The sequence below is a fragment of the Procambarus clarkii genome, unplaced genomic scaffold (genome assembly GCF_040958095.1).
Source record: "Procambarus clarkii isolate CNS0578487 unplaced genomic scaffold, FALCON_Pclarkii_2.0 HiC_scaffold_109, whole genome shotgun sequence".
Classification (NCBI taxonomy): Eukaryota; Metazoa; Arthropoda; class Malacostraca; order Decapoda; family Cambaridae; genus Procambarus; species Procambarus clarkii.
Genome location: NW_027189142.1, coordinates 61,901 through 74,904, shown reverse-complemented (window position 1 = coordinate 74,904; position 13,004 = coordinate 61,901). Strand labels below are relative to the sequence as shown.

General features: G+C 44.2%; 1 non-coding gene across 1 annotated transcript; it reads right to left on the bottom strand.

The window, feature by feature from the left end:
- Positions 1-204: 204 nt before the first annotated feature.
- LOC138360356 (5S ribosomal RNA) lies at positions 205-323 on the bottom strand. Its single transcript, XR_011226305.1, has one exon. It is a non-coding gene; the product is annotated as a 5S ribosomal RNA (ribosomal RNA).
- Between the last annotated feature and the right edge of the window lie 12,681 nt (positions 324-13,004).

Below are 13,004 nucleotides of genomic sequence, written 5' to 3'. Positions count from 1 at the left end.
CATGTTTTGTTTTGGTTGTTTGTTTTTGTATAAAGCCTCACACACTATATTAAGCGAGTTTGTTTTAAACATGACATACATATTAATTCATTTTACCAGGCCTTATTCCACACAACTCCGTGAATTTCCCGTGGAGCCAGCCAGCCAGCCAGCCATTCAAACAAAAACAAACGAAACAAAACAAAACAAAACAAAAAACATTATTGCCAACAGCATTTGGTGTTCCCAGGCGGTCACCCATCCAAGTACTAACCAAACCCAACGTTGCTTAACTTCGCTGATCGGACGAGAAGCGGTGTTCTCAACGTGGTATGGCCGTTGGCATGAGACTGCCTACACATTGTGGCTAATAACCAACTCTTTTTAGTCATCACGGCAGGATACGGACCTTCTTGTGGTGTCTTAATGGTAATTGTATCCTAACATATTTTTGTCTCCTTGGCATGGATATTTAACATCGTTTATTCAGTCTTGGGTTTATGTTCTTTCGCCATTTACAGACATTTTACATCTACCTACTTCCTCAGCCTACCCTGCCAATTTCTAATGAATTTGTGGATTTTCTTTTGTAATACATACATGTGTGTGCTCATCTGCTCTTCAGTTTTTATGATATTTGTCTCATCTGTCCTGCTTTATGATACTTTTACAAAGAACATGAACAAATGCTTCTATTTTAGAGAAGATATGGGATCCAGGTTTCGGAGCCGTAAAACCAACCGTCGTGATTGGTGGACGAGTTGCCAGGTTGCAGCTTCTGTACCGTGCCGGCACATAAATAGGTTCGGCTCAAGCGGCGGCAGCATCATTTCCCCGTGACTGTCTGAGCGTCTCTCATCACCTTGGTTATCTCATCATCATCATGGTAGAAGCAAAGCCTACCAAGAAGGCTGCGGCTGCTGCTGCTGTGGTGGCCACCACCAGGAAACCTCGCGTCCAGGTTGCTCACCCGAAAACTAGTCAAATGGTTCTAGCCGCGGTCGCAGCACTCAAAGACCGTAAGGGCTCGTCTCTACAAGCAATCAAGAAGTACGTTGTTGCCAACAACAAAGTCGAGGCTGCCAAGATCGCCATTTACATCCGAAGATTTCTCAAGAAAGCAGTGGCTGACGGCATTCTTGTTCAGACCAAGGGAAGTGGAGCTAGTGGATCATTCAAGCTGGCCGTAGCAGAGAAGAGGGCCGTTCTAACTCCCAAGAAAGCCACCACAACCAAGAAACCATCTACAGCAGCAAAGAAGGCCGTGGTAACTCCCAAGAAAGCCGCCACAAGCAACAAACCACCTACAGCCTTGAAAAAGAAGCAGCAGCAGCAGCAGCAGCTTGTTGTTGGGAACAAAAAGCCCAAAATAAAGAGAGCTTCAAAATCTCCCAAACCACCCAAGGCAAAGAAAGCTGTCAAGAAAACAACAAAGGCAAAATAAACGACGACATGCAAGCAGCATGAATACACATGACAATAAACATCCAGGCCTCCCCCCTCAGTGGAGGGGCCTCATATGATTCCAAAAAGAGTTTAGTTTTGTAGACAAATAAATCATTACTTTTGGGGTAGATTTACTCTGTATATTATATATATATATATATATATATATATATATATATATATATATATATATATATATATATATATATATATATATATATATATATATATATACACACATACATGGGTGAGGTGATATGGTACCAAAGTTTTGGGTGAGGTGATTGACATTTACACAAGATAAAACACGAACCAATGGGAATAAAAGCATAAGAATGGAAGTAACTGCAGAAGGCCTATTGGCCCATAACACAAGCACTTCCTCTTGATGCTTCTATATTGGTTCGGAGTCTTGAAGCTATAATATATATATATATATATAGATATATATATATATATATATATATATATATATATATATATATATATATATATATATATATATATATATATATATATATATATATATATATATATATATGCACACAAAACTAAATAGTCTTGTTAGACAAATTGCCCCTATTAGAGGCAAGTTGACTAACAAGCCGAATGACTGCAATTGTTTTGAATTTGAGTTAAATCTAACATAGAAATGTAATCAAACCTAACCTAACCTATGCTAACCCAAGCTAAGCTAACCTAACCTAACCTAAGCTAAGCTAACCTAACCTAACCTAACCTAACCCAGCAATTCATGATCTTAATATAATACTGTTAATTGGATAAACCAATTTGGAAAGAAATGTTCGAAAATAACAAAATTAACTGTGCTTGTTAGGAAAATTGGGCCTTGCATACTTGTCCCAATAGTGTGGTTCTCGCTTTTAGGTACGACATAAACGTATACCTAAGTTGAGAGAGAAAAAGATTCGCACTCAAACATGCATATCGATTGCCAGTCCTGAATTCTGGGTAGATATTCGTGTCCTCCCTTTTCATTTACCATCATTTGGATACTATCAAAACAGCTCTGAGAAGGATAAAATGAATAAAACGGGTAGCTCACTCATGTAAAAAGGAAGAGTTGGGAAAGATATCTCTCTCTCTCTCTCTCTCCCCCTCACCCCCCCCCACCCCCCACCCACCACCAATGATCCTGCTCTGCTAGTATATAACGGAACAAACCTTCCCCCCCCCCCACCCCTCCCTCCCCAATCAGAGTCCCTTTAAGCATGCGAGGATAAAAAATAGATTTCATAAGACCCAATGTGCTAGCTGATATCAAAACAATTTATGTTATCGTCTATTAAGCCCTTCAGTAAAAAAGTATAGGGACCTAATTAGGTCCCGTTTTGAGGTGGTGGTGGGTGGAATCGATGGATTAGCCAAGCTCTTATCCGCCGAATCCGTAGAGGGTACGACCCTGGCGCTTCAGAGCGTACACCACGTCCATGGCAGTGACGGTCTTCCTCTTGGCGTGTTCCGTGTAGGTTACAGCATCACGGATGACGTTCTCGAGGAACACCTTCAGGACGCCACGGGTCTCTTCGTAGATGAGACCCGAAATACGCTTCACGCCGCCACGACGAGCTAAGCGACGAATAGCGGGCTTGGTGATGCCCTGGATGTTGTCACGTAGCACCTTACGATGACGCTTGGCGCCACCCTTTCCGAGTCCCTTGCCTCCCTTGCCGCGTCCAGTCATGGTGTTGAAGTTGTGTGAATAATAAAATTTCGGAATCAGAAGAAATCAGAATAATACAGGAGAAGATGCCCATAGGGGCGAGCTTGGAAGTGGGGACAGAAGAAGATAAGGGGGGGTGAGAGGAAGAAGATTTGTAAGAGAAAAAGTGCCAGGGCTAAACCCAGCTGCGTGTCGTTAGGTTGCGGCTTTCGAGGCAGGGACTCAGTCGGGTGTTTTCAGTGACAACATCGGGACATCACAAACTCACAACATCACAGTGATTGGCTCAAGAGCGTCAGGGCTGAACTTTTTTACGGATTGTTTGTGCTGGTAGTTGAGAGCTGAATATGTAATGATAGCGGATGCTGGGTGTTGAGAGCTAAAGTTTAACGAAATACAGAGTTAGGAAGAGGATCATGGATGGTAGAGAAGAGGTCATGATTGTTTCGTGGTAGTCTGAGAGTGTGTAGGAGAAAATCAATGTGTTGTTCATGATGAGTGAGTAGTCTATCGATTTGTTTGTCTGATAGAGTTTTCCAGTAGGTATTTAGGGCAGGAATGTTAGTACTTTCATGGAGACTTTGGCTGGTATTTAACTCTTGCCATCGGGTGTTGAGTACCCATCTTAGTGCTCTGTTCTGTATTCTTTGAAGTTTTATTTTGTTAGTGCGTGCAGATAGAGAAAGAGCTAGTGGAGCGTATGTTAGGAGAGGTCTAATAAGTGCTTTGTAAAGGTGCATTTTTGTGTCAGGTTTTGCAAATCTAAGTCTGTATAGTTTCTTCATGGCTTGAAGAGCTATTGCATGTTTCTGTGTTATGTGTGTGTGAAAGAGTAGTTGTCGATCAAATGTGAGTCCCAGGACTGTGGAGGAGGGAGATACAGAGATATAAGTAGGATTTTGAGTGTATGAATAGAGTTTGAGAGGAATTGGGCGAATAGTTCTTTTACAGAAAAAGTAGGTGATTTTAGATTTGCTGGAGTTGGTTTTTATACGCCATTTGTACTCCCACTCAGTGACAACATCAAGTTCTGTTTGTGCTCTGTTTGTTAGTGTATCAATGGTGTTGCTGGTGACAAGGTGAGAGACATCATCAGCATAACATATGGTTAATGAAGTGTGATGAACAGGGTCAGGAATGTCGTTTATGTATAGGATGTAGAGTGTTGGGGCAAGAACAGAGCCTTGGGGAACACCGGCGTGTAAGTTGAAGTAGTCAGAGTGTTGGCACGATTTCCCCAGACTATATCCCGTCAAGCGGACGTACTTGTAGCATGGCAACTCCTAACTCCTGCCTGTCCTTACTTTATGCTTGTACTCGAGCAGAAACACGGCTTTCTCACAACGCTTTCAAAACTGCAGTTGCCTACTCGTCTGTTTCACGTCTCTGTGAAATGACTTTTGCACAAATCCAAAAAATAGAGCAAAATCAGCGATAATAGTGTTTGAGGTGAGCTGCCTGTTGGCTGCAGCCAGAGGAAGGAGGGGAGGGGCAACGGGGTGACGTAGGCGAGTCGAGCAGCCAATGGCGCTCGAGCAAGCGCCTCGAGACGGCGTATATAAGCAAAAATTTTTCGGCGCCGGCCATCACAAACCACAGTTGTTCACCATGGCTCGCACCAAGCAGACTGCTCGCAAGTCCACGGGAGGCAAGGCTCCTCGTAAGCAGCTGGCCACCAAGGCAGCACGCAAGTCTGCTCCTGCCACAGGGGGCGTGAAGAAGCCTCACCGTTACAGGCCCGGAACGGTCGCCCTGCGTGAGATCCGTCGTTACCAGAAGAGCACAGAGTTGCTCATCAGGAAACTTCCCTTCCAGCGTCTGGTGCGCGAGATTGCCCAGGACTTCAAGACCGATCTTCGCTTCCAGTCGTCTGCCATCATGGCTTTACAGGAGGCATCCGAGGCTTACCTGGTCGGTCTCTTCGAGGACACTAACCTCTGTGCCATCCACGCCAAGCGTGTCACCATCATGCCAAAGGACATTCAGCTTGCTCGCCGTATCCGTGGAGAGCGTGCATAAGCTAAAACGACCACCCTAGTATACACCAAACTCGGCCCTTCTCAGGGCCAAAATATCCTTCTAAGGAGATTTCAGACATTCCTAGCATCAGTCATATGAATTAACCTTCATCTATACATATAATAAATAAATAAATACAATAATTTAGGTGTCATACATACACTGTACACGTGATATCAATAAATCAAGTCATTTGTAGTACAACCTGTCCTCTTACAAACAAAACGCCGTCGCTTTTCATTCTTATGCACTGCCAAGGATCCTCCCCCCCCCCCCCCCCCCAAAAAAAAAAAAAAAAAAAAAAAAAAAAAAAAAATTGTCATACTGTACTAGAAATAAAAGCAGCTTGTATAAGTGACATACTGTCCTGTCCTGTTTTATTCTGTTTTTGGTCCTCTGGCTTAATCTGTTAAGTTAGGAGATGACATTTTAAATTAACCGTTTTCTTGACATTTTCAAACCTTAAGAGGGTGGCCTGCATAGTAATCCTAATGTGGAACATAACAATGAATCTCTAATCTCTAGAAAAAAGATACCGAGTGTTTATATGTGTGTTGAGAGAGAGAGAGAGACATGCAGAGACAGAGACAGAGACAGAGACAGACAGACAGACAGACAGACAGACAGACAGACAGACAGACAGACAGACAGACAGACAGACAGAGACTGAGAGAGAGAAACACACACAGACAGTTTCATAAATATTCTCATTTTATAGCTATTTGCTTTCAGTGACAGAGGTTTTTGTTATAATAGTATTGGTGTCTAACACTCACAATCTCTTTAGAAATTAAAGTGTGGCTCCAATGGAGCCGAGTTTGTTGGTTTGAGGCCAAGCCACCACCACAGGGCAGTAAGTAAGCCGTTTACTTGGAGGAGGTGTACTTGGTGACGGCCTTAGTGCCCTCAGAGACGGCGTGCTTGGCCAGTTCTCCGGGCAACAGGAGCCTTACAGCCGTCTGGATCTCCCGACTGGTAATGGTGGAACGCTTGTTGTAGTGGGCCAGGCGAGAAGCCTCGGCGGCGATGCGCTCGAAGATGTCGTTCACGAACGAGTTCATGATCGACATGGCTTTGGAAGAGATACCAGTGTCGGGGTGGACCTGCTTCAGCACTTTGTAGATGTAGATGCTGTAGCTCTCCTTCCTCCTGCGCTTCTTTTTCTTATCGCCCTTGGCAATGGCCTTCTGGGCCTTTCCGGCCTTCTTGGCAGCCTTTCCAGATGCCTTGGGTGGCATGATGATGCTCGTGCTGGCTGGCGTTGCGATACAATAATGAACTTTTGCGCGAGTCGAGCTTTCCTTTTATATCCCGCTCGCGACTCAGCTCAGAGCGGGTCGCGTGGCGGAGCGCGCTGATTGGTCAGTGGCGGACTCCCTTGATCCTGAGCGGGGTATATAACACGAAGCTCGATCTGCGGGCCGGCATAAACAAACACTTCCGTCTCATAGCCAATAATGGGGATCACAATCCTTCAGGTGAACATCAGACATTACTTCAACAACAGATACCTACTCACTCTGGAGGTAGCCAGACTTAACCCAGATGTTGTCTTACTCAATGAAACAGCGGCCAGACAAGACCAGCACATCTCCATCTGGGGATATTCCACCAGGGAAGTCAACAGGGGTAGGTACAGTGGGGTGGCAATACTAATAAGAAGAGGGCTCTCCTACCGCCCCATTCTCATAGAAGACGACAACTTTCTTGCAATAGAACTCACCACTTCACACGGCCCCCTCATTGTCTGCACCGCATATCTACCACCTAGATTGGCCTACCTCCCCTCCATCCCTCTGAACAAGCTGCTCGACAGGAACCTCCCCACTATCATCGCAGGAGACCTGAATGCCCACCATCAGGCCTTATTCAACGCTCCTGACAGGCCAGACCTCAAGGGCAGGCAGCTCTTCAATCTAATGCAAAACCGGGACCTCTCCTTCCAAGGCCCCCACTTTAAGACGTTCTTTGCGGGCAACCAGAGGGGCACCCCTGACATAGTGCTGACCAACAGAGATTGTGACCTGTTCCACTGCAGAGTAACCCCAAGCAAGAACGTGGGGTCGGACCACATCCCTGTGGTCACATCCCTCCAAGCAGCCCCCTTCAGATATGTGGCACCACCCAGGCCCAGACTGGGAACCATACGTGCCCGTGAATATGACGCCTTCCTTGCTGACGACCCCATCATTGAGTTCGAGAACCTCCCAACCCAAACAATCGACCAAGCAGTAAACACCATCCACAACCGGATCCAGCTTGCAACCGAGGCCACTTGTGAAATATCCACCACAAGGACTTACCACCAATATAAGCCGACCCGAGAAATCAGAGGCAAAATGAATGAGTACCAGCGAGCCTGCCAAAGCCACTACCAAACTGGCCAGCCACCAGCGTTGACCCTACAAACACTCAGAAGGGAAACCATAGACCTTACGCTGACCCACAAGAGCCACATTTGGGGAACCCTAGTGAGACAGGCCAACCAGTACAAAAGGGAGCCGGCTACTTTCTGGCGCAAGATCAGACAGCTCCTGGGATCAGCTAACCCCAGCCTCACCCACCTTGTACACACATTCCTTGACGAAGATGAAGAGGAGCAGCAAGAAAAAATAGAAGACCCACAGGATCAGGCTGACCTCATGGGCGCAGTCTGGAAAAAGACACTCACAGCTTCAAACAGCAGAGCCTTCAACAACACTCACTTTGAACGTGTCAACCAATGGACAACAGAAAATGCCGCCTCCCTTAACAGCACCCCTCTGATTGACCTGACAACCCTAGAAGACGACCACCCTCTAACAAGACCCATAACTATGCTAGAGATGAGAGGAGTCATCAAAAGCACCAAAGATAAGGCCCCTGGACCATCAGGGATCAAAGCGCTGCAGATCAAACTTCTACCAGGCAATCTTATGCAATCCATACTCAACCTATTCAACGCTATGCTGGCATCGGGTCACATTCCTGTAGCATTCAAGTCAGCCAAGATGATATTCATTCCCAAACCCAAGAAAGACCCCCACCAACCTGGCAACTACCGACCAATCTCCCTCTTAGACACGATAGGCAAGTGCTTTGAAAAAATCATGTCAAACCGTCTTAACTACTACATGGAGTACAACAACCTCTTCACAGAAAAGCAGTTTGGCTTTCGAGCACATAGATCAACCCAGCACGCAATTAACATCATCTACGACGCCGTAAGCTCAATTCGAAAGCAAAAACAGGTAGCTTTGATTGCAACGAGGGACGTACACAAGGCCTTCGACAGCTTGTGGCACGATGGTCTTGTGTACAAATTAGCAGACTTACCAGCGCAAAACTGGACCCTCCTCAGGCTGATCAGAAATTTCCTTAAGAATAGGCAAGTTACCCCCAGCTTCAAGGCAAAAGAGGCCGCAGCCTTCACCCCAACAGCTGGAGTCCCCCAAGGATCATGCTTGAGCCCGGTTCTCTTCAACATCTTTGTAAATGACCTACCCCAACCAGAGTATAGGGACACCATTATCGTACAATTTGCGGACGACGTAACACACGTAATAACATCTAACCCTAGCATCCAAGCGGCCAAGCATGCAACTGTAACCCGTAAGGCAAACGTAGAACTAGCAAGGACTGCTAACTGGGAAAGGAAATGGAGGATCACCACTAACCCAGAAAAGATCCAATTAAGCACTGTCGGCTGTATGGCCTTCTCTATTGAAAATGAGGGGGGAATAAGAATCAGGGGTGAACCCATAGCCATCTCAAACTCCAACACAGTGCTCGGTTACAACTTCAACAGGCTACTCAACTCCTCCCAGTACGTATCCCAGAAGACAGCGATGGCCCGGGGCTCACTGGAGAGGCTCTTCCGTTTCAACCAAGCCCCATCCCACATCAAGCTCCACCTGTACAGAATGATCATAAGGCCTAGCTTGGAATACCCCTACGTTCCCCTGAACCTCACCAACAAATCCAACATGTTGAAGATTCAACGAGTACAAAACAAAGCACTTCGCTTTGCAGAGGGCCTGACTCTGAGGGACAGGGTAAGAACTGACCTGATCCATGAGACGCTCAACATGAAACCAATGAACATTAGGCTCAGCTACCTGGCCAGAAGACAGCTGTACCGTATGAAGAACATGTATGTCCCAGACCCAGAAGATCCCTTCGTAGCAGAAAACACCACCAGCGACTACGAGATCCACGACCCACCACACAGAACCAGAAGAATCACTCTCCAACAAAAAGTGATCAGACATATCCATGATGAGGCCTTCCCAAGCCCTCAGATACTAAGCGGTCTGCCAGACGATCCAGATGAGTGGCCCATCCCGGACCCAATCTACACCAAATGAAGAATAAAGAAAGAAAGAAAAAAAAAAAAAAATAATAAAATAAAATAAAAAAAAATAAATAAAAAAAAAAATAAATAAAAAAAAAAAAAAAAAAAAAAAAAAAAAAAAAAAAAAAAAAAAAAAAAAAAAAAAAAAAAATATATAAATAAATAAAACACCTACAAAAAAATATAAAACCAAAAAACCATTTGTCGTGGCGGCAGAAGTGTAACTACCCTGATGTTTCTAAGATTAGCCTCCTTCAGCCAACTCCATCGGCTCTAGTGCTTTAGGACACCAACAAGGTCACAAACACTAGCCCCCCCAGCCAATGTACTGACAACCCAACATAATACATACGCAAACAAACAACACATACAAAAATGTCAACCCATGGTGGACAGGCCACCGAACTTTCAAACCTCCTCTCTCTCTACACCCGCATCCTCTTCCTGAATTTCATCTCCCCATCCCTCTACCTCCCCCATCCTTTCCATTCCCTATGGAAACCAAACCAAAACCGGCATAAAACACCACAAACCCACAACAGCAGCAGCAATGTCAGGACGCGGCAAGGGAGGCAAAGTGAAGGGCAAGTCAAAGTCTCGCTCCAGCAGGGCCGGACTTCAGTTCCCCGTGGGCAGAATTCACCGTCTGCTGCGTAAAGGCAACTACGCCGAACGCGTCGGTGCTGGCGCTCCTGTCTACCTGGCAGCCGTCATGGAATACCTCGCTGCCGAAGTTCTGGAGCTCGCCGGTAACGCCGCACGTGACAACAAGAAGACCCGTATCATCCCACGTCACTTGCAGTTGGCCATCCGCAACGACGAAGAACTCAACAAACTTCTGTCTGGCGTAACCATTGCACAGGGAGGTGTTCTTCCAAACATTCAGGCAGTTCTTTTGCCAAAGAAGACAGAGAAGAAGTAAGCACTTCTGCCACCCACCACGACAAATACCATAACCAGGCTCCATCCGGAGCCACACACACTTTAATAGAGAGATTCAAGTAGACAATCAACTTTCAAACATTAATAATAACATTTATATTGATTTCATTTGGAATGTGTACATAACAAACAAACAAAACAAAATTATAGGGGATATTCAGCATCACTTGGAATATTAACCAATCATATAAATCCAATATATATTTTATATTTTACTTTAAGCGAGGAATTCATATTCTATCAATTTTTAATCATACAAATGAACAAAAGCAATTCTTCACTAGACGTAATGAATGAATAAATGATCAAGGTTTTAATGTGTTTCATGAATAAATATATATATATATATATATATATATATATATATATATATATATATATATATATATATATATATATATATATATATATATATATATATATATATATAATATAATATAATATATTATAATACTTGTGAACCAGAATATGTTTGAGCAGCAGCGATCGTGCCATTGGCCGAAGTGCAACAATTCAAATAATTTAAAGGGCCTGCTCGGGTATATAAGAGAGGCTGGGAGACTGGGGCCGGTGGTGGGTGATGGGTGATGAGTGATGGTGTGGTGTGGTGTGGTGTTGTTAAGAGTTGATTTACGGCCAGCCAGCCAGCTGCAGCCAAGGCAGGGCAAGGCAAGGCAAGGCAAGGCAAGGCAAGGCAAGGCAAGGCAAGGCAAGGCAAGGCAAGGCAATAACAGGACAGGACAGGCAAGGCAAGGCAAGGCAAGGCAAGGCAAGGCAAGGCAAGGCAAGGCAAGGCAAGCAGGCGGGCGGGCGGGCGGGCGGGCGGGCGGGCGGGCGGCCAGCCAGCCAGGCAGGCAGGCAGGCAGGCAGGCAGGCAGGCAGGCAGGCAGGCAGGCAGGCAGGCAGCCAGCCAGTCAGCCAGCCAGCCAGCCAGCCAGCCAGCCAGGCAGGCAGGCAGCCAGCCAGCCAGCCAGCCACTCCCACTTTGTATTTATATGCATTCAATTTATATTCAAACATTATATATGTTAAGGGCCTAGTTTTAGTGTTTATTTTAAAAATGACAAACATCGAGTCGTTTTACCAGTCCTTTAGCGTTAACGGTGATGCATTTTAAAACTGAACAGAAATCACCTTTTCTGGATATATCAAATATCGAATCCGCTTAATGTGCCTACAATTCAATCATTCAAAAAATACATAATTTACATCATGCCTTTTCATAGAACAGACAATAAGATTTGAGACAATAAGAACTTTAGTTTTATAACTAAAGTTGCACAATTATACCAACTCTATGGTGGCTGGGTGGTAAGGTGTGTGGCTGGTGTTTTGGAAGTCGCGAGTTCAAACGACCCAATGGGAGTACTTTTTTTTTTTTTTATGCCATACAATCTTCCTAGTACTATTATGTAGGTGTGTGTGTGTGTGTGTGTTTTTATTCATTCTTTGGTTTTATAGATGACATACATATTGACTCCTTTTACCGGTCCTTAATTAGGCTCTGGGGAAGCAATGGTGGTGGTGGTGGTGCATTTAAAACTAAACCAAAAATCACCAGTTCTGGACGCGTCAAATATCATATCCGCTTAATGTGTCTACAACCTAATTACTTAAAACTACACTATTTAATTCATTCATATCATGTGCATATTGGTCATTATGCTCATACAACCGACATAACAATTTATTTTCATTATTAGAATCATACATTTCATCAAGTAATACAGATACAAAGAGATTTTCTTTCTGAGAAGACCGTTAGTATTGGCTGGCTGGCAGGCAGGCAGGCAGGCAGGCAGGCAGGCAGGCATTTGAGGGTTATTATTTCGCCTGTTGATTGGGGGGAGGGTTGATGTGTTAGGGGGTTTTCGGTTAGGTGTGGTGGTGGTGATTGGTGGTGATTGGTGGTGGTGGTGATTGGTGGTGATTGGTGGTGAGTAGTGGTGGTGGTGGTGGTGGTAGTAGGTGGGAGGGGGGGGGGGGGAAGGGGAATGATGGTCTGTGGATTCCTTCTCCGTACCCCTTACATATAAGCAAAAACATGCCTTCCTGTGGGTATAGAAACATTAACACAAATTATATCAGTAACTGATATTGTAGCCTTTTAAACAGAAAAGATTTGTACATACAAATACTTTTAAATTATCATTTATTTGTGGAAATGGCATTTACGTCATTAAATTGATACCTCAGCATCAAGTGTCCTGCAGTGGTCCAGTGGTAAAGTGTATATAAGTGATGCGTATTCTTGGAGTTGCGAGTTCAAACCCGGATTAAGCTATATATATATATATATATATATATATATATATATATATATATATATATATATATATATATATATATATATATATATATATATATATATATATATATATATATATATATATACAACATGTTTTGTTTTGGTTGTTTGTTTTTGTATAAAGCCTCACACACTATATTAAGCGAGTTTGTTTTAAACATGACATACATATTAATTCATTTTACCAGGCCTTATTCCACACAACTCCGTGAATTTCCCGTGGAGCCAGCCAGCCAGCCAGCCATTCAAACAAAAACAAACGAAACAAAACAAAACAAAACAAAAAACATTAT